Consider the following 19,129-nt stretch of genomic DNA (forward strand, 5'->3'; position numbering starts at 1 on the left):
TGCTCTGTGGCACTCATAGAGTGCAGAGGGGAACAGCAGCGAGCCTGCTTTGTTTGTTAGTAGTTGAAACCAACCATGTGCAGGTGCTTGATGTGGCCATGTCTCTTTTGAAGAAACTTCTGTAGCTGAGATACTGGCCAGTGACTCACTGTTTTAAGCTTGTTATTTCTCTTCGTCCTAATTTAAGATTCAACTGGAGAGGATTCATGAAGAATCAGACAGCCTTTTAAAGGTGTGTTTTACTCCAGGTAGAATTCCCTTGAGTTGACATCAAGGAGCAATAACTGTGGTTGGTCACACAGCTGGGAGCAGGCAGCTGACTTCTAACCTGGGCTGCCTTTGCTGATTTTGAAACTCTCAGAGATGGAGCCTGTGGCACAGAGGTGTATAGCTGTTTTGGAACCAAGCTTTTCTTGACTCTTAAGTATCCAGAGTAATGTGTAATTGAACTACCTAAGCTTTGTATCTTCCTTCTCATTCTTCTCTATCCTGAAAACCAGGCTTCTCCCCACACCTACTTTAGAATCTGTGTTTTTCTGAGGTCTGTCTCCTTGTAACAATACAATGAAAATTAGATAATGAAATTGTATTTTAATAAGCTTTCCTGATATACTAAGCCCATTTGAAATATTTCATTTTAACATTTTCTTTTCCAGTTTTGATTTAGAAGGTAAGAAGTACCATACTGAATCAGGTGTTTGGTGTTTGTATGGCCAAATATGCAGTCTTCAACTGTGGCAGTCGTGTTGCTGTTCAGGGAGTACAAGTGAGTGTGGCCATTCTGTGACTCACTATCCTCCCACTTTTCTAGGATCCAGTCATCAGACTGGGAACATCGGAGGCTGCATCCTTGTCTGCTCCCTTTAGTGTCTGCTCACAATCCTGAGAGAACAGACTTCCAATGTTCTTTACTAGTTATGTTGATCTTACCCACTGCCATCAAGTATTTACTGCCATTCAAGGAAGTGTTGAATATGTTACGCCCTCCCACTCCCATCATCTTGCACTCATATTGAAGAGCCCCAGCCTCCTCAGTCTTTTCTTCCAAGGCACCTGCTCTGTCTTTAATCCTTTAATTGACCATTTCTATACCTTTTAAAATTTTGTTTTGCCCTGCTCATATGCTATTCTTGTCTCCACATCTTGGTTCTTAAGACTGCAGTGCACTAAATTTTTACATAGCAGCACAATCACTTTCTGCCTTGTTCTGAGTTCTTCCAGAACTGGTTATGTCCAATATCTAGATGACATTTTAGTGCATGTTGCACAGTGAGCCTGTAATTTCAGGATTGTCAGTCATGACTTCAGGATCACTTCTTTGAATTGTAAACTCCAGCTATAAATTCAGTATGGAAGCCTAATATGTTTTTCCTCCCTCCTATTTATTTTCGTAGATATGTTTGCATTCTGCATTGAAGCTCATCTGCCATACTTTACTTACTCAGTTTAGTGAGGGCCTTTGAGGGCCTTCCAGAGTTCATAGTTACTGCCATTGCAGCTGGCTGACCTGAAAAAGCTTAGCTTTATCTGCAGACTTGGAGGATTTCACTGTGCACTTCTATCTAGGTCAGTGAAGATGTTGAATAGAATGATTGCTGGCAATGCTGCCAGGTCAGTTCCACTATTGACTCTTCTCTGTAGTGGAAAGTTGACTATTAAGTCTCACCATGGCTTCCTAGTCTTTAGCCAGCTTTTTTGCCTATAATTGGATCTTTCCTCTATAGCCTTGACTTTTTGCCATAGGCTGTTAAAGGAGTAGTCTGAACTTTTTGAAAGTCCAAGTATGTGTTTTCCTTGGATTTCTTTTACCTGTTTGCTTGGAGCGCTAGCTGGTTTCCTCTTAGCCAAAGGCATATTCAGCTTGTTTCAGCAGGTTGTTTGCTGTGCTCTTAATATTTGCAGTCTTGCCATGGATGGAGATTGCATTTACCCATCTGTACCCCTAGAGACTGTCACTGGAGAATTTTTTTGGAGAGCCAGTTGTTGAAGAACTTGAGAAAAATGTGCAAGTAATGAGAAGTTTCCTCTCCTGACTCAGTGTGCCCAGAAGCATAGGTTTGGATAATATGAAGTGAAAACTCAGTTATAATTAGAGCAGTCCTGCAGATTTTTAACTACACTGTGTTACAGGGCAGATTAGACCCAAACTGGGCAGATGGCTTCATGTAAATATGTATGTGATTTACAGTTCTAGTACATTAATTCTGGTGAAATTTAAAAAAAAAAAAAATTGACACAATTGCTGAGCCATTCCTAGCACTTGTGTTACAGGTCTTTTCTGATAGTGACAAGAATTTTCTGTGTTAAGACAAACAAACCCCTTACCTCTCGCTGTCTTTTTTTTTTTTTTTTTTTTGTTCAGATTTACATTAGTTTTCATAGTGGGGAAGGCTGTCTGACCCTGACCTGTTCAATCCTCCATGCCAGTTTTTTTTTTCCACAGCTGTGCTGTGAAGCCGGATAGTGAGATGATCCAGACTTGCAAATGTATTTTTTTAATTAAAAAACATAGGTTGCTTTCCTTTTCTTCATTGGTATTTATAGCATAGTCACACAAACATTTTCATCAGCATGGTTTAGTATGTGATGGATTATGATAGAGGGGAAAGCTGTCACAGTGTGTGGGAGACTTTTTAATCTGATTTTTTAGCTACCAGACAAAAGCAACATGCAACTACAATATCAACCAGTAAGTTTGTATGTAAAACCCATCAAGTTGGGAGTGCTAATCCTGTTCTTCATAAAAAGTTGCTTTGCAGTTGTGGCTGCTATGACAACTGTGGTATTATTTTCACGAAGTTCACTGCTACCCTTTTCTTGTACAGTGTCATTGTTTAAGTGCAAATGTGTAATATGCACTAATAAATGTTGACTTGTGGCCACAGGATATGATAATAGAATATTGAACTCCTGTAGCATTGTTTTGATCTAGAAAGACTTGTGTTGGTGACAGTGAGTCATTATTGAATCCTGACAGGAAATATGGAAGACAGAAAATTGCTTTTCTGCCTGAATTAACCTTTATGTTGCATTCAGATTGCTCTCGTTGATGCTGAAATAATAGAATGTGAAAGACCACACATGTGTAAAACTGCAATACATTGTACCAGTGTTTGATTACCTACTTGCAAGGGATGTTCTAGTGCCAAAGCTCAGTCATCATTTTGGATATGGGAATGATGGCTGTGAAACCCTGGAACTCAACCTGTCTGTTGGAAGCTTACAGGTGTCTGTATATTCACTAATTTTTGTCATAACAGAAAAATCCTGTTAAGTATTTCGTTTCTCATAATTGGACCGATTTCAGGTGATTTTTTGGAAGATGGATTGTCTGTGTTTTGTGGATCGTGGCAACAGATTGAATGTGTTTTGTAGACAATGTTGCATTGATCTGTCCTGTGTGGATTCTGTGGGGACTTCTGTATCTGATGGGGTAAGTGGTAGGGGGATGGATTGTGAAATTTAAAGGAGTAACTTAGAACTATTTAAAACCAGTGTTTATCTAATCTGCTATGTTGAAAACCACTGCAGTGGTATTCTCAGGATGTTTTTCTAATTGTGTGGAAATCTGTGAATGCTATCATTGTTTGTTCTGGTGACTGATGTTTTTTTAACCTAGTGATGTTTCTTAGATGAGCATGAAGACCTAAGATACTTTATGATTTTGTTCACAGTTTTCAAAGCCTGTCTTTGGGGAAAGTGTTCCTATCTTAGCTGTAGATCTTTGTTTTAATATATCAAGGAAATAAAGAACTTATTGGTTTAAAGAAATGGCTCTATAGTTAATTTGATAGAGCTTTCTTGCATAAGCCACATTGTGTTTCCAAGCCTTAAAGGCCACAGGTCTTGTAATTACCAAGGGCATTTTCTCCTCTGGATACAATTTCTAATTCTGTAATAGAGTGCCCTAGCTTTCTACTCATAAGGCCTCATTTTGTGTCTAGATTCTTTAGTGGTGAAGAGACCTTCTGAAGTACTTGGAATTGTGGAGGAAGCCAATTTTTATTCATCCTATACAAATGTGATACCTCACATCCATTTGATCATCTGATCCCAGTTTTCTGAGGAGTAATTCTGCTGCCCTGGCAAATGAGCTAATAGTAAAGGTAGATGAAGGTCTGTCAATGGGATAGATGGCAATAAACTAAAAACTCCGTCTTTGAGTAGTGTCAATATTGCCATAATCTTTGGTGTTGGAAACGGCAAGAATTTGGGTTTGAATATTTCCCACCCATCTACTTTTGATGAATGCACACATTAACCACCTCGGATAAGAGCAATACATATAAATATTGAAAGGTTTTTCTTTGTTGCTTTGTTTGTGATGCAGGCAGCAGGTGCTACATCCGGTAGTTTGTATCTGCCATGTTAGCTGTCACTCTTTGGATGTGACAAACTAGAAGGAACAGTATTTGGATTAAAAAGTAGACTGTATTTTCAGGTCCTCTTACAGAGAAAATAATTATTTTGCAAACATTTTCACTAATTACAAAATTATGTACCAACTCAATTACATGCTTCAAGGAAGATACTGGGAAAAGATACTGGCTCTTTTAATTGCACACTGAATTGTAGGGCTGCTTGATTTTTATCAAGGATCCAAAGTGAAGTATTAGATGCTTTCTTAAATGCAAGCGTAAAGAAAAACAGAATCCCGGGTTCATTTCTTGGCAGATAAAGGACAATTACTGATTTGATTGTTACAAAAACATGTTTTTTCAGAAGAATGTTTCTACTAGAAGAAAAAAAGAGTGTACTTTGTCATAACTTTATCTAAGCTGAAACACGAGCAATTTTTTCTGCTTTTTGTTGGGTTTTGACATAGCTTTTTAAGATGATGAGTCTCATCTTGCCTTTGCCAAAATCCTTCTCCCATAAGTTTGATTTATGCATTCATTATCTCTCCTACAGTGCCAGGCTGTAATGTCTTAATGAAATTTCATTGTGGGTTTGTGGTTGAGTGGCTGCTACTGTGGAAAATAATTTCTATTCGAGACTTCCTGTCTCAGCCAAAATGCAAGCATTCAAGCATATTCTATATGCTCCTTTTCAAGAATTACTTTCTTCTCAACTCATGCTCACTGCTACTTGATCGTTATTTTATGTTGTTGTGACCCTCTCCTATTCACAAATTCATGCTAAGTGTCTTTGATCTTAGTTTATTTAGTCTATTTAAAGACACCAGTTTAGATTATATTGTTCTGTCCCAGGATGAATTTATGAGCAAGATGAAGACTAATCCCATGTAATAAAAAATGCCTGGATGTTGAGTAATATGCCTTAGCTGGCACTTTCCTTAGCCATCCTGGTCTTAGAACAGAATTGTCACTACTTGCTACTATAGATGTTGAGATAAAATTTCAGCTTTCTACTGGATAGTCTTGACACTGATATTCTTTAGAGATGTCCCTTCTCCTTATGCCTATGTAGAAATGGTTGGTTGGCTCACTGTGTGTATTATCTTCAGATCCTGGGCTGGGTTTGCAAACTCAGGAAGAAAAATCCAGAGATGCTGCCTCTGGCTTAGGAAGTTCCCAAGACACCTATAGCTGAGCTCTGGGAGAGTGCTGGGGTAGCTATCCCTGCAAGTTTGTCCTGTTTTATACTCTTCCTGAAATACTGTTTGCTGCTGTAAGACAAGGGAAAACGGAGTAGATGAAGCCATGTGTTTCTTTTTCTTGATCAATATCATATTTGAGTATCTTTTTTTCTTTTTTTTCTAATATGAGTCCTTATAATAAAGAAATTGTGTTCTTCAAAGTGCTTTGTTACCGTCTTCTGAGGCAGGTAATGAAACCTTTGTCTGCAAGAACATATACTCTCTCTGTATTTACTCTCCTCTGAGACAGATGTCTGTTATTGTGTTGAAAGTAGCCTCCTTACCTGGACCAAGATAAAGCATTGCCATTATTCTCCAGCTGTAACAGCAGTGGAGAAATATTAGGCTCCATTGTTTCCTTCTAGAAAATGGAAATCTTTTGCATGCACTCAGTCCTGGCTTCATAATACCTGGTTTATCTTGCCTGAGATTCCTAGGATGGTGTATGCAGGAAGAGAAGGAAAAGCTAGCTGTGTTAAGACCTGTTTTGTCTTCCCTCCAAGACAGTCAAGCTTGTAATTAAGAAAACTTGCTGTATTGCTGGCAAAAAAAGCCTAGGTGCCTTCAAAACCTATGTAAGTTTGGAACAGCAGCCCTTGAGAAACTGCCCCTTCTGGATAGGTATATGACTTTTGCAGATACATGTGTGTGTGTATATATATGGATAGATAACAGAAATGTTTGTTGCCTTAAAAACTGTTCATGTTTTTTTAGGCTTTTTACTTAGTAGAACCTATTTTCTGCTTTGTGATGTCTTCAAGAGTGATACTGCCTTTGTCCAGTATGGAAAGCGACAGTATTTGGGAAAGGTCTGATTTTGTTACTTATTTTTCCTCTTACTGGCAAGATTGAAAGGAATCTTTCCTTAAAAAAGTGGTGCTCTCTTCCCCCTGTTTCCAGATACCTGTCTCTATTTTAGGATTTCAAGCCTCAGCAGTCTTCCTTAACAAACAATTACAGGAACAGTTCAAAAATTTCAGCTGTATGTGTATTTTTCCCTGAAAGCCTCTGTCTGCTCATATGATGGCAGAAGGGAATTAAGTCCCCAGATGCCTAGGCTTGTTCTTAAGAGAAGTATTACTTTTGTTCATGTTTTTCTTTCTAGAAAAAACTTACTCCCATTTTAGAGGATTTTATTTTCCTAAAATCTGTATATTACAATAAAATATTTGGAGACATCTTCTGTAGTTTGAATTATATTATTGTCCTTTCACATGGGGAAGAAATTTGTATTGAAATAGGTGTATTGTTTCTGAGAGAAAAAGAATAAACTTCTTGGTAGGTTTAAGAAACCATAGGAGAAAATGATACTTTTTATTGTCTAAAACATGCATTTTAAGGCAACATAGTTACTCTCCAGAATAGAAGTCTGTGCTGGTGTAATGTAACTTGGTTGTTGAGCTTTTTTTAACCATAGTAGAAATGTCAGTTGTTTGGCAGTATCGACTTGCGTTTTGCTTTGAGAAGGCAGGCGATGTGGTGCCCAGGTGCTTCCACTTTGGTTCACCCAAGCCCAGAGCTTGGCTGATGCCCTTGGCACAGGCTGTCATGGCAATGAATTACTGAGGCTGCTTCCATCTCCTTGCTCTGCCAGCCCTAGTGCTCACATGGCTTTGGGCAGGCAGTTGTGTTCCTCTGGAAGAGTTGGGATGCAGCTCACCTTCAGAGAGCAGTCATTTGATACCTGGTACCAGGGCGGTGTCAGGGCACGGGGAGGGGCGGGAGGGCCAGGATTGCCCCTCCTCCACAGACTGCAGCTCTGCCGTGCCTTTGGGTGTGGGTTTGTGTTACACTTAGCGTGGCTTTCCCGGGAGTACAGGCAGTGAGGAACAGGCTTGTTCCCAGTCCTTCCTTTCCTCACATCTAGCAACTGCCTGTCCTCAAGATGAGTCAGTTCAGCTTGCTGATTTGAGGCTTGCTTTATTTTGGAGATGGATTAGTTTGTCAGATCAGTAGGCTAAACTGACTCATCCTCAGGCTACAAGATTGCCAGATTTGCTATGGCAGGAACATAAAAGTGGGAAGTAAGACCATCTTTTTTTGGCAGTGGCCCCCACTTTGATCAGATTACGTACAATGTGAAAATGAGCTGTAGTTTCTCTTGTTACCTTAAATAGCTTTGGAGATGTCCAACACTTAGTTCTCTTGCTCTTTGTGCTCTACTATTTTTATTACTTTAAAAAATAAATAAATTTCAAAAGCAGGACTTGTGAGTGGTGAATAGCTTATGCATCTGGCTTCTACAATGCTGCCTCATCTGTAATAATAGCTCCTTCACCAAGATAGCTACTCCTGCCATGGAAAATATCTGCATTGCACTGATGGCATGCCTACAGTTTCTTAATGTTAATTGAGATAACGTTCTCCTTGAATTGAAAACAATCTTTAACCTAAATGGACTTGTTCCATTCCTGTGCTGTTCTGTGGCACAATCTGAAGCAGTAATTTGAGATGGATGTGGTGGCTGTGGAGTCTCTTAAAGATGATCTGTGCTCTGCAGCATGATTTGAACAGGGTAGCACAACTTGATTTAGCTTTCTGGAGAAGCAGTTGCAATGGCCTCTTTCAGTCTTAGAATGGTGTTTAACCTCAGCTCATGGTCATCCTAGGGATTCAGATTGGCTCCTACTAATTTTTGACTTTATTTACTGTACTTCCTATCCAAGGTGGATGTTGGCTCTCAGCAGCTGGCAGTTCTCTTACTCCTTCTCCAATCTTAAAAGATAGTCACCAAATGCATTTTCATAACTAGCTTCATCTGTCTTTCTCTTTGAGATTTGGTTGCTGTCTCAGATTCCAAACAATCTGTTCCTCACTCTGATTTTGATCTGTCTCATTCGCTGTCTTGGACTCTGGGTCCAAGATGCTGTTTCTTGGTCATAGAGAGAATAGCATGACAAGTATGTGCTGTATTTTTGTGATGTGTTCAGTGAAGCTTAAGAGTAAGAAAACATGTCAGGTCCTAATTGGATGACATAATTATGGAGTACTTAACTGAAAGGAGAAATTGCAAAGGAAAGGAGAGTCCTAATATTTCAGAGAGCAGAAAAATATGTTAGAATTCATGGCTCTTACAGGGGGAGAGCTTCGTCCTTTGCCCTGCCAGGAAAGCTTTGCAGGTTAAGTGAGTGTTGCTGATCATGGGTGTTGCACCTGGATTTCCAAGTCCACCTATGATATCCATTAATACAGATATTACTCTTCATTTTTTAGACAAAAATTTCAAGGTTTGAGGATGCTCCTTTGTGATAAGGATTGGCTTCACAGCGTGGCAGAAGGCACCTGCCCGGGAGACTCCAGCAGATGAGGAACTGCTTGCTTCGTGCCCTGCTTCTTTCTCCACTGTCTGGCAAGGCTTGCAGAGGCCACAGAGAACTACCCAGACGCTCTGCTGGCCTGGGCTGCCTGCAGAAGTGGTGACAGCAAGTGTTTCACACCCCTGGAGAACTCACTTGTGGGTTCTCTGAGCTCAGTGTTAATATGCTACAGTCGTGCTCCAAATTCTATCCTGGATTCTCTGCTCTTGCTTCTGCTTCTGTGCACTTTTCAATGCTAGCATTTTGGGGGGTTGGGACATTTTGGATTTTTTTCACCTGTGTTTTTCCTGTTCCTTAGCTTTTGCTTTATTTTCTTCTTCCTTTAGCCTATTTCCTTTTTGGCCATCCCTCCCAGTGGGGGCAGAAGCTGTCTCTTATTCCTGGTGCTGTGCCTAGCGCAGTGGGGTCCTAGTCACACTTCATACTTAAGCACTGCTGTAATTAACACAGCTGAAAGACATTTTATTTAAACCTCCACTAGGAGAATAGAGACTCCCTCTAAGATGTATTAAGATGTTCTTAATTTGTGCAAGTGTGTGGTAGAGAGGGTCTTGGCAACTTGGCTTTCTGTGGGTTTCGCTTAATGGTGCGTTCTTACGAACTAAAGCCTCTTGGTGTATGCAAAGACAGAATGAAAAGGAAAAAACAGTGGTGATGTCTGTTCTCAGAGGTCAGAGATGTGCTTGTCTCGGTGACATGTACATTTAATTGTTTGATTTAAAAACTCAATTTTAATTTGCAGTTAACAATTGCAGTTAGGGAAGTCTGCAGCAAGTAGACAGCCTCCCTTCTTACGCAGTTTGCAAGAAACTGCTTCAGTGAGAAGTTTGCAGGTCATACCAGATATTTTGATGGGAAGCTTGTAGACCACCTGGGAATTCCCCAGATGAGCTGTTTATTATTTGGTATTCTTTGAGCGGTGGGAGTTAAAGTAGGTGTGTCAGTAGCCTAACAATGGATTCACCCCTCAGCCCTGCTAGAAGACACGGATAGACTCGTTCAGGGTCAGCTGTTGAATGGCACTAACAAGTGGATAAACACGATATGTTTGTAACTCGGGGTTCTGCGTGTCAGGGCTCAGTTACAGGGGTTTATAAGGTACTCCGTGTCAGCTGAGCTGCTATAGCTGTCTTTGGCAAATATTTGCTAAATCATGTTCCTCATGATATAAGAGGAAAGAATAACTAAAGGAAACTTCAAATAAGAAATCCTAGTACTGTATGGGCTGAATTTCTCAGCTAGCAATCAACTCGGAGCTAAAAAGCTAAAAGAGAATACTACTGAGGCTGCAGTCTTATGCTAAAATGATGTCATACTCTTTCTGTTCATTCCCTATCTCTGTTCTTGTCTCTTGTGCTGCATTTAACCTGTAAGCTTTTTGGGGCTGAAATGACCAGATCTAAGATCATAAAAACAAAATCTATTACGATCGCTATGGTACTTGCTTCCTAATCTGTGGAATCACCTCATCTAAGTTTAAATTTGATTTATATAGCTAAACAGCTTTTGTGGGGTGGGTTCTTCTGCATGTGGGTGGAGAGAGAGGAGAACAGAAAGAGTGCCTACTAAAAATAACTTGTTAACAAGCATGAGACTGCTTATGAAACCCCACTGGCAGCCAGTGTTTAGATTACCTTAATTGTATGTTTCTCTGTTTTTTTTCCAAAGCAAAAATATAAGTGTAAGCATTCTTGTGGATATTTTGTTTAGTCACAGAAAAAAAATTTCTTTTTATGGTACTTCCCAAGGTAATTGTGCAGAATTTTTTCCCTATCTGAGTGGTAGCTGCTGCTCTCTTTAGAAATGTATGGTTTTGGTCTATGTTTGCCATAACTGAAAGAGTACTTGAAGCAAGCTCTGTGTTAGAGATGGGTAGCACAGACCTTAAATGTGCCTCAGAAAGATGTGGGCACCACATTACACATTGGTAGGAGGGACAGCTTATAGCAAAATGAAGTTGGTTTGTTTTTTTTTTTTTTCATGTGCTGTGAGTAAACATCCCTTCTGGATTCAGCTGTTTGGTTTATAAATCAGTGGGGTGTTAACTTGCTGGGATTTCATGGTGGCCGATATAAGCAGCTGATTGTTGGAATCCCATCTGCCACAGTTGGATCCAGGGAGGTCATCTGATGGCCAATGTGATAGGCATCTGTGCTAGATCAACAGAGCTCTTCCCATCCTTTTTCCTCTTGGGTTTTTTGTTTTGTTTTTTAAACTGTTCACAGTCAAATTTATGCTGGAGTAGGGAAGCACAACTGCATGGCCAACACCGTGCTGTGCTCACTTTGACTTCCGTGGTCAAGATGTAAAAACCTGTAGAAAGTCAGTGCCTGAGAACTTCATGTAACCTTTCAGTGGACATTTTATTTAACAAGCTTATCATGTGAATGTTCTGAAACCTGATCGCTGCCCTGCTTATTCTTTAAATATTTGTTTGCGATCTTTAGCATTAAGCTTTCAAAGGGAGTGAATTGAATGTGCCCTCCAAAAGTCTGTGATTACCTATAAAGAAAGACTTAAAGCCCCAATGGCATTTTGAATGTCTGAACTGGGATGCAGTAAATGCAGATGCTGTTCCAGCTACTCATCTTGATGTAATTTTATGTGTTTATTACATCAATTATAAGCATATGAGTCATTCCATTACTTGTCACAGTCTGCTGGAAATACATTTAGTTTCTTTTTTTGTTTTTAGTGACACAATGACCTCAAAAATAGGTCAGTTGAGCTACACAGTTTCATTTTTATAATAATGTTATATCACCTTTCTAAACAGTTGACTTTTTTTCTTTGTAGTGATAGGATGGTTTATTTCACTAGAGAGAAATCAGTCACTGGTATTCTGTTTACTTTTTGATCAGTTTTTCAGTTCTTTCCTGCATAAACTTAACCCTTAGTGCTTTGAATTTGCCATTTTAGAAACTGTTGAGCAAAATGTAGAGCTACGGTGTTTTGAAGTTACAGGTTTGGCCTTCTGCAAGGTAAATTTCTTTTGAAAAAAAAAATTACTTTTTCAAATGATTGACATGTAAAAAGCATTGTTACTTGGTACAAGTGGAATGAACAATTTTGCTTTTACTTCCTTCCTCTATGTCCAGCTAGAGGTGATGGCAACTTTGATTTCAGGCTGTTTTAGAAACCTTTTCGCTTGGTGATCTTTGACTTGGCAGTTGTTGCTGATATTTGTCCTGATTATTTGTCTTGGGATTGAGCTGAAGTGGATTGACACATAGTTAACTGTGCCTATAATTTGATCATTAGGAATAAAGCCAAAGAATGACCTGCCAGTCTTCACATTTTTATTATTTATCACTTTATTGTGTTTTTGTTTAAATTGAATGCAGATTTCGGATTTCGACTGTTGTTGAAAGCGGCATATTTAATATTGAGTCATGACACCATTGCATTAGTGCTAAGTTGAAAGAAATTATTTCTGTGGGTATTGAGCTTTTGTGACCTTCTTAAGGCCCTAAGAGACATCATGTTAATTGTATGCATGCTTTCTTATTTCAAGCCTAGCAGTTGCAGTTCAGCAGTATTTTTTGTTTAAAAAAAATTGTAGTCTAAAATAAAAATCTGTGTTGCAAAAATAACCCTGTCTTTCAGAGCTTTTAGTAAGGAAATGATTTTTTTTGAAATTTTGTCCACCTACAGTTCTGTCCCAAATTCTTGCAATTTCTGTTTCTAGTCATTATTTGCACTATGTCCTCCACCTGCCTATCAGAGCTCTCTCTGAAGTGTCTGTTCCTTCTTCCTTTTAGAGATAATCCTCCAGCTTTCTCTTTGACTTAAATTGTTTGCACTCTTAAGTCTCACTCAAAGTAATGTATTTTTGCTGACCTTATGATGTCTGAGGCTTCTTTGTGAATCTCTAGTGTTTTGAATCATCACTGCTGAATTTCAGCTATCAGGATTGAGCATGCTATTCCAGTAGCTGTTCAATGAGTGTGAAATAGCAAAGAGTTTTTGGGGTTTTTTTGTCTGTCTGATGTACTTCTGCTTATACATCTAAGGATTACTTTAGGTCTCAGTAACAGTGTGTGCTTCTGTCTGTGTTAGGATGTCCTGCAAGTCAGAGTTGATGACTCCACTCTTTGGATGACTTGGCTGCATGGCCAAGTGATGATCTTGGGTTCTGGATCCCTCTGCCTAATTTGCTCCTGGGTTATTAAGGAAGGTCGGCTGCTTTTTCACGGATCTCTACCCTGTGCATAACTAAATCTTGTGTCTTAGTACTTCGTGGCTTTTCTTTCAGATTGTCAATAAAAACAGTAAGTGCGAGGGCAAAAATTAATGCTGGTGGCACCTCCTATTATATTTTATTTTGCAATTATGGGCTAGTGTATTATCATTTGATTAATAATAATTTTTCTTTCTGTATATGTGTTTCTTCATTAATTTGTGATGTGATGGCAAGTTAGAAGTCACAGTGCTTGTGCGTCACTGGTTTTATCTTTTTTTTCATTCTAAATGAACCTGTAGTCTCTAACAATATGGAATCCAGCAGTTGGGTCTCTGTGAAGTACCTTACTACTTTATTCATTATTAACGTAACTGATGTGGCACTTAAGCCAAAATTGTTGTCAAAATAACAGGATTGCATGAGTCATCCCATCCATCTTAGAAGTTCTCTGAGTGTTCTGATTCCTTTCAAAAATGACTTCTTAGTTAGCTCTTCCAAAATCCTTGGGTACAAATCATGAGATTCTTCTGATCTTAAGTAATGTCTAATGGCCACTCTTTTATTGCAGTATTCAGTTACAGTCAGGAAGTCAAGTGACATTTTCTGTGCTAAAACAAGTGTGTGGGTATATAAATATTCAGTGAATGCATCTGCCTTACCTGGGTGATGATTGGCACACTTACAGGTTTTTATTCAATGCTTGACCTGAACTATTTTTGGAATTCCAAGGACTCCTTTTGTTCGGTGTAAATTGAAAAACCAAATGGCACTGTGTTTTGTAAGACTCCTTTCTTTGATTTCTTGAGTTTTTCTGATTTGGTCTATGAATGTTCATTTCAAGAAAGCTGGAAAGGGACTTTTTACAAGGGCTTATAGTGATAGGGCAAGGGGTAATGGATTCAAACTGAAAACTTGAGATTATACATAGAAATTCTTTCCTGTGAGTGTGGTGAGACACTAGAACAGGTTGCCCAGAGAAGCTGTGGATGCCCTGTCCCTGAAAGTGTTCAAGGCCAGCCTGGATGGGACTTGGAATAGCTTGCTCAAGTGCAGATTCTCTGCTGATGCTTGCAGGGGTTGGAACTGGATGTGCTTTAATGTCCCTTCAAACCATTCTGTGATTCTGTATGGTTCTAGGTTTATCTTGTCTCCCACTAGGTAACATTCTTGCAGCTCACTGATGAGAAAAGGAAGTTGTCTAGTAAAACAGTTCGTAAATACCATTTTAATACTTTCTCCCCTGTACTGACTCATAATAATTAGCTCTTCATGAAACTAACTTTTTAAAAAATGTAGTAGGAAAAATTAACTAGAAAAAGAAAATTAGTAGTGATTTCTGCTGCTGACACTGTTTCCTCAAGCATACATTGACCACGTTAAAGACTTTGAGAGCAGCTGCTGACCTCCTTCTTCCCTCACATACCATGAACAATTATCTGAGAAGTCAGGTGTTTTATTCCATAGCCTTATGTGATGATGAGCACCAGATTCTAGCAGATAGCTCAAGAAAAGTTTTCTCTTAAAACATTTTTTTCACAAAGTAGTCAGATCTTTTGACTGTCCAGTTATCCACAACTGAGAAGAGCTACTGCAGTTCTGATAAACTTCCATCCCCCTCTGGTTGCTCATTTCTTTCTAGGTAGTTGTGTCAGCTACTGGTTGTAACCTAATCCCATCAGCAGGAGCTGGATCCAGCCGTGTCAGATTTCTGTGGAAGTGACTCCTGACTCTGTTGAGCATTGAGCAAATTAAGATGAAGCAGTGCAGCTAAGCCTTATGAAGGGGAGAAATAGTCAAGTGACTTAATGTTGAGCCACGTCTTAGTAGGGAGGTGACACTGAGATTTGAAACAAATCAGTGAAGCTATTTAAATGAGCACAGTTATGTGACCTCAGACATTGTACAGAGTGTCTTGTATGTCTGTAAAGTTTTCTTTTAGGATTTTAAAACAACCTAGGTAATATCTAATGGAAAAGCCTGTGAGCATGCTGGTGAGGAGGAATGCAGCAGGAGGAGGAGGGAAGTGAGAGGAAACAAAGTCAAAAGAGAGGAAAAGGTGGAGTTTGTAGATGGTGCAAAGGATCAAGGTTGCATTTGAAGTAGAAGTAAAGCTGCTGTAATCATTGTACTAATACATTGTTTCTTCAACTGTAAAACACATTGAAAAGGAGGAAGGGGGCACCCACATATAGAGTTGAGAGCTAAAAAAGCACTCTTAGATCTCTGCATTAAAGTGTGGTTTCACTGCTCAGTCAGACACTAAACAGCTAAAGGGATGTAGGGCAGACATAATTTTGGACTTTCTCCAGGCCCATTCAGTAGAAGGTGTGTGTGTGGATGATCAATAGCAAAGGATGCCTTTCATGGTCCCTGAGGACTGAAGTGAATTTTATTGAATGACACCTCATTTGGCACAGGCCAAAAGTATACATGCAGTACACTTACAGGTGGTCACCTTTGAGCTTAGCAGAAGGAATCTGCAGCTGGTGGGGTATGTGTGACAAAATGCTTGCCCAGTAGCAGGATCCCCAGTGTCACGGGAGTAAAAACAAAACCATATGCCACCATAGGTTTCCTTTTTTTGTTTTTGAGATGCAAAAATAGGATTGTAGCTTGCACTGATGGTCTGTGGTCTTCTAAGTGGAGTATGCTCATTTCTTCCCACAAGCTGATGAGTATTTGCTGCTTTCAGCAGTGCTTTTACGCAATGGTTCTGATTTGTCCATGTGGTCATCATGTAGTAAAGGTAGAAAGTGGGCTAGATTAATCAGAGCACTTGGAAGCTGAAATGTCTGGATTTTGTTCTCAATTTCACATCAGAATTGTGGAAAAAGCTCTTAATCAAAAAAACTCAAACCCAAATACAACATCATGGATGCTAAACATCAGTACTGTGTGAGGAAATGCTTTAAGGGTTTCCATGAAATACCAAATGCAAGTGTATTATAATGTGATAACTATTTATTTATCCTTTTGCTTCTACCCTGGCTGTTATAAAGGTGGTTAGCATAGATGATGATTTTATAGTCACATGAATTTGCTTTTTGGTTACAGTAAAGCAAAGTCATATTGCTGTTGGCCCTAGAAAACAGCAGCCTCTGGACACGTGCTAGTGATGCATTTCATGTGAGCTGTGCTATAGGAGCTGTTCAGTATTTTGCTATTTAGTCCTTTCTTCCTCCTTTAGTTTTTCCATTTAATGTCCTAGTTCTGTTGTAGACCTTACAGTCAAAGGTGTGGAGAGTATTCAGTGTTTGGTTGGTGCCTGCCTGTCCACTGGGGTCACAGAGTCTGACAGTCCTAAACAAAATAAGAGGTGAAGGGAATGAGATAAGAACTGTCTAGGCTTCTCTTTGAGACTTGCTGTGGTATAATGCTTCTTGGTGTTTGCTGTTAGTATTCTCTTTGGATGTACTGAAGATTGCTGGGCAGGGCTGTTTCCTCTCTACCATTTTCCATCATGCTGAGGCTAAACCCAGCATTTCTGAAAGCTGTTTAGTGAACTCCTTCATGTGCTGTTTGGCTGGCAAGTCAGTGCTTGCTGTCCAGACAATTAAAACTGGGATAGCCATTCTGAACTGTGTATGATCTTGTCAGCAGTACCTACATCTGTCTTGTGGCAAGGAGTGGCAAAACAGGCTTGAAGCCTCTGGATGCTGCTGCCATACAAACACATTATATGTATACTTTGAGCAGCAGTGAGATGTTTTATTCTTGGAGATCAAAGCTGTGAAAGGTGCAAGGTGAATTTTACCCTATATCCTCTCAGGTTCAACAATACTGAAATAGAATATAACTGAAACTCTTACTGGCTTAACTTTTAAAAGATTGGAGTCCTTATGGTGTGTTTTGTGGATGGTTTGCAAAAACTGTTGTTTCCTGAAAGCAGAAAGATGGTAGAAGGCTCTATGAGGCTTAATGCTCTGTAAATTCTGGTAAAGAAACAAAGTAATTCTTGGTGTAGTGTTTAAAGTGCCAGTGAATACACTTCTAAGCACTGATGATTTCAGCAAGTTTAGGTAGGAGCTGTTTCCCTGTGGAGTTAAAGGAAGGTGTCTAAAGCTGACTGGTTTTTCATTTGAACTCTGGAAAAGTTGGCTGAATGGCTGCAGCTTGTGTGCTGCACGTTGGGATAAAACACTTGACGTGGCCTGAAATTCAGGGTTTGCTTTTGTGGACAAGGAGGTCCCTGAGAGAGTTGCAGCTCTGAAGAAAGTCCTTAGAGCAGATCTCTTGATATCAAGTACTTCAAATCTCAACCAGGGGTGCCAGGGGCAATTATTTTTATCTCTAAGAGTTCATTAGTCTTGATTTTTGGAAAAATAGAGAATAAAACTCATTAACAACAATCTCAATCCTCTGGTCTAGTGAACCCTGCCAAAAAGAAAAAAAAAGATGCCCCTCAAAATTGAGCAGGTAGGAGATTACCTTTTATTTGATGAGGATTGCTGTAGTAAAGCAGATATAACTCATTTGTATATTTGGTAAGTTAGAATGATGATAATAATAGAATAATTGGACAAATAAAATGCATTGGTGCTCTGAGAGTTACACTTTCAGTTTGTTTACAAAAATAGAAAAAAGGATTTCTTTGTATTTGTGACTTCCTTCTTGTATTTCTTACAGTTATCAAAGAGGAATTTTCCATGCAGCTAGTATGCTTCTATTTATGCTTCTTTCTCTCCCTGTAAGAAGACATTAATCTGTCTAGTGTTCCTTTCTACCCCCTACCCCATTTTCTCTCCAAATCTATAAATCTGCATCTCAACTTGTTGTGACTATTATGGGGAAGGACTAGATCAACTCTGTATTGCTTGGCAAGTAATTGGCACCTTTAGCACTAATGTACTTAATTTATATTTGATTTGTTAATTTGTTTCATGGAGTAGTTGTACTCATAAAAGGAAGCAAGTTGTAAGAACCTAAGAGGCAACATAGGAGATGAGTAGTAGTTATTGTGGATTTTTCAGGAGGAAATCGTGTCAAGCCACCTGCTTTTCTTCTGAATTTTGTAGGTGCAGAAGAAGTAGTAGTAGATGTGGGTATCTTGACTCTGAAGTTTGCAAACTGATTTTCTCATGAGAAATCTAGGAGAACAATGGACTACGGGAAATCCCATGAAAGACATACAAAATGATTATTTTGTTAGAGCATAACAGGAGGTCCAAGAAAAAAAAGGATGAGATATTTTGTGGGTTTTTGCAGGGCCTTTAGGCAGTCTCATAGGATTCACCAGTTTTTCACCAATTTCTTAGGTAAATTTCATGTAGCATTGGGAAATAAATCTCTGGATAGTGACTGTGATTGTAGGATTTGATAAGCTGGCAAGGGAGCTCAGTAACCTTGGATGCAGTTCAGTCAGGACAAAATGCAGATTATTAGGCTTTGATAAGAGCAATCAGGTGTGTAAGTGGAGAGTGGATGAGGATTGGACAGGCAGCAGCCCCACAGAGGAGAGTTTGGTACACAAGCTGATCATGAGGTCACAGCATTGCACAAGCTGCAAACATTGTGCTGGGCTGTACAAACAAGTGTGTTGTAAGTCGGACACAAGAAGTCACCAGCATGATGGGTAGAGCTGAGATAAGCTTCCTTTGCAGAGCCTGGTTTTAGGTGCTGTACCTGACTAGTTTTTAGCAGTGAGGGGAGAGGTTTACTAAAGAGAAATAACTTCTCCATCATAATAACTGTCTTTGCAACAGCACTCATATTTGAAGCAGGCAGTGGGGGGAAAGAGAGTGAGCTGTGCAATTTTTTTTCCATGCCCTTTTTGGAGCAGAACAAAAAAGCATTTTGCCTGCACTACACCAATGCTATTGATCAAGCTGTCTCTTGGAAAGATTTTTCTAAATGCATGAGAAGTGAAGAGAATTCCTGGAGAAAGTCATGGAGAGAAGGTTTGTTAATAAGCAGGTGTGATGGGCATTTCTTGAGAACAGGTTCTGTAGAATTGTGGTGACTGCTATGCAACAGCAGGTTCTAGTTTTTCTTGCAGCCCTGTTTGGTTCTGTAACCTAAGCCTGAAGGGCT

At 39.4% G+C, this 19,129-nt stretch overlaps 1 protein-coding gene across 2 annotated transcripts in view; it reads left to right on the forward strand.

Annotated features, from left to right (window-relative positions):
* Nucleotides 1–19,129, forward strand: part of GSK3B (glycogen synthase kinase 3 beta) — a 150,128-nt gene that overhangs the window by 35,818 nt on the left and 95,181 nt on the right. The window lies entirely within an intron of this gene.

This window comes from Agelaius tricolor, unplaced genomic scaffold (assembly GCF_023055355.1).
Source record: "Agelaius tricolor isolate 1412-34295 unplaced genomic scaffold, bAgeTri1.0.p SCAF_9, whole genome shotgun sequence".
Classification (NCBI taxonomy): Eukaryota; Metazoa; Chordata; class Aves; order Passeriformes; family Icteridae; genus Agelaius; species Agelaius tricolor.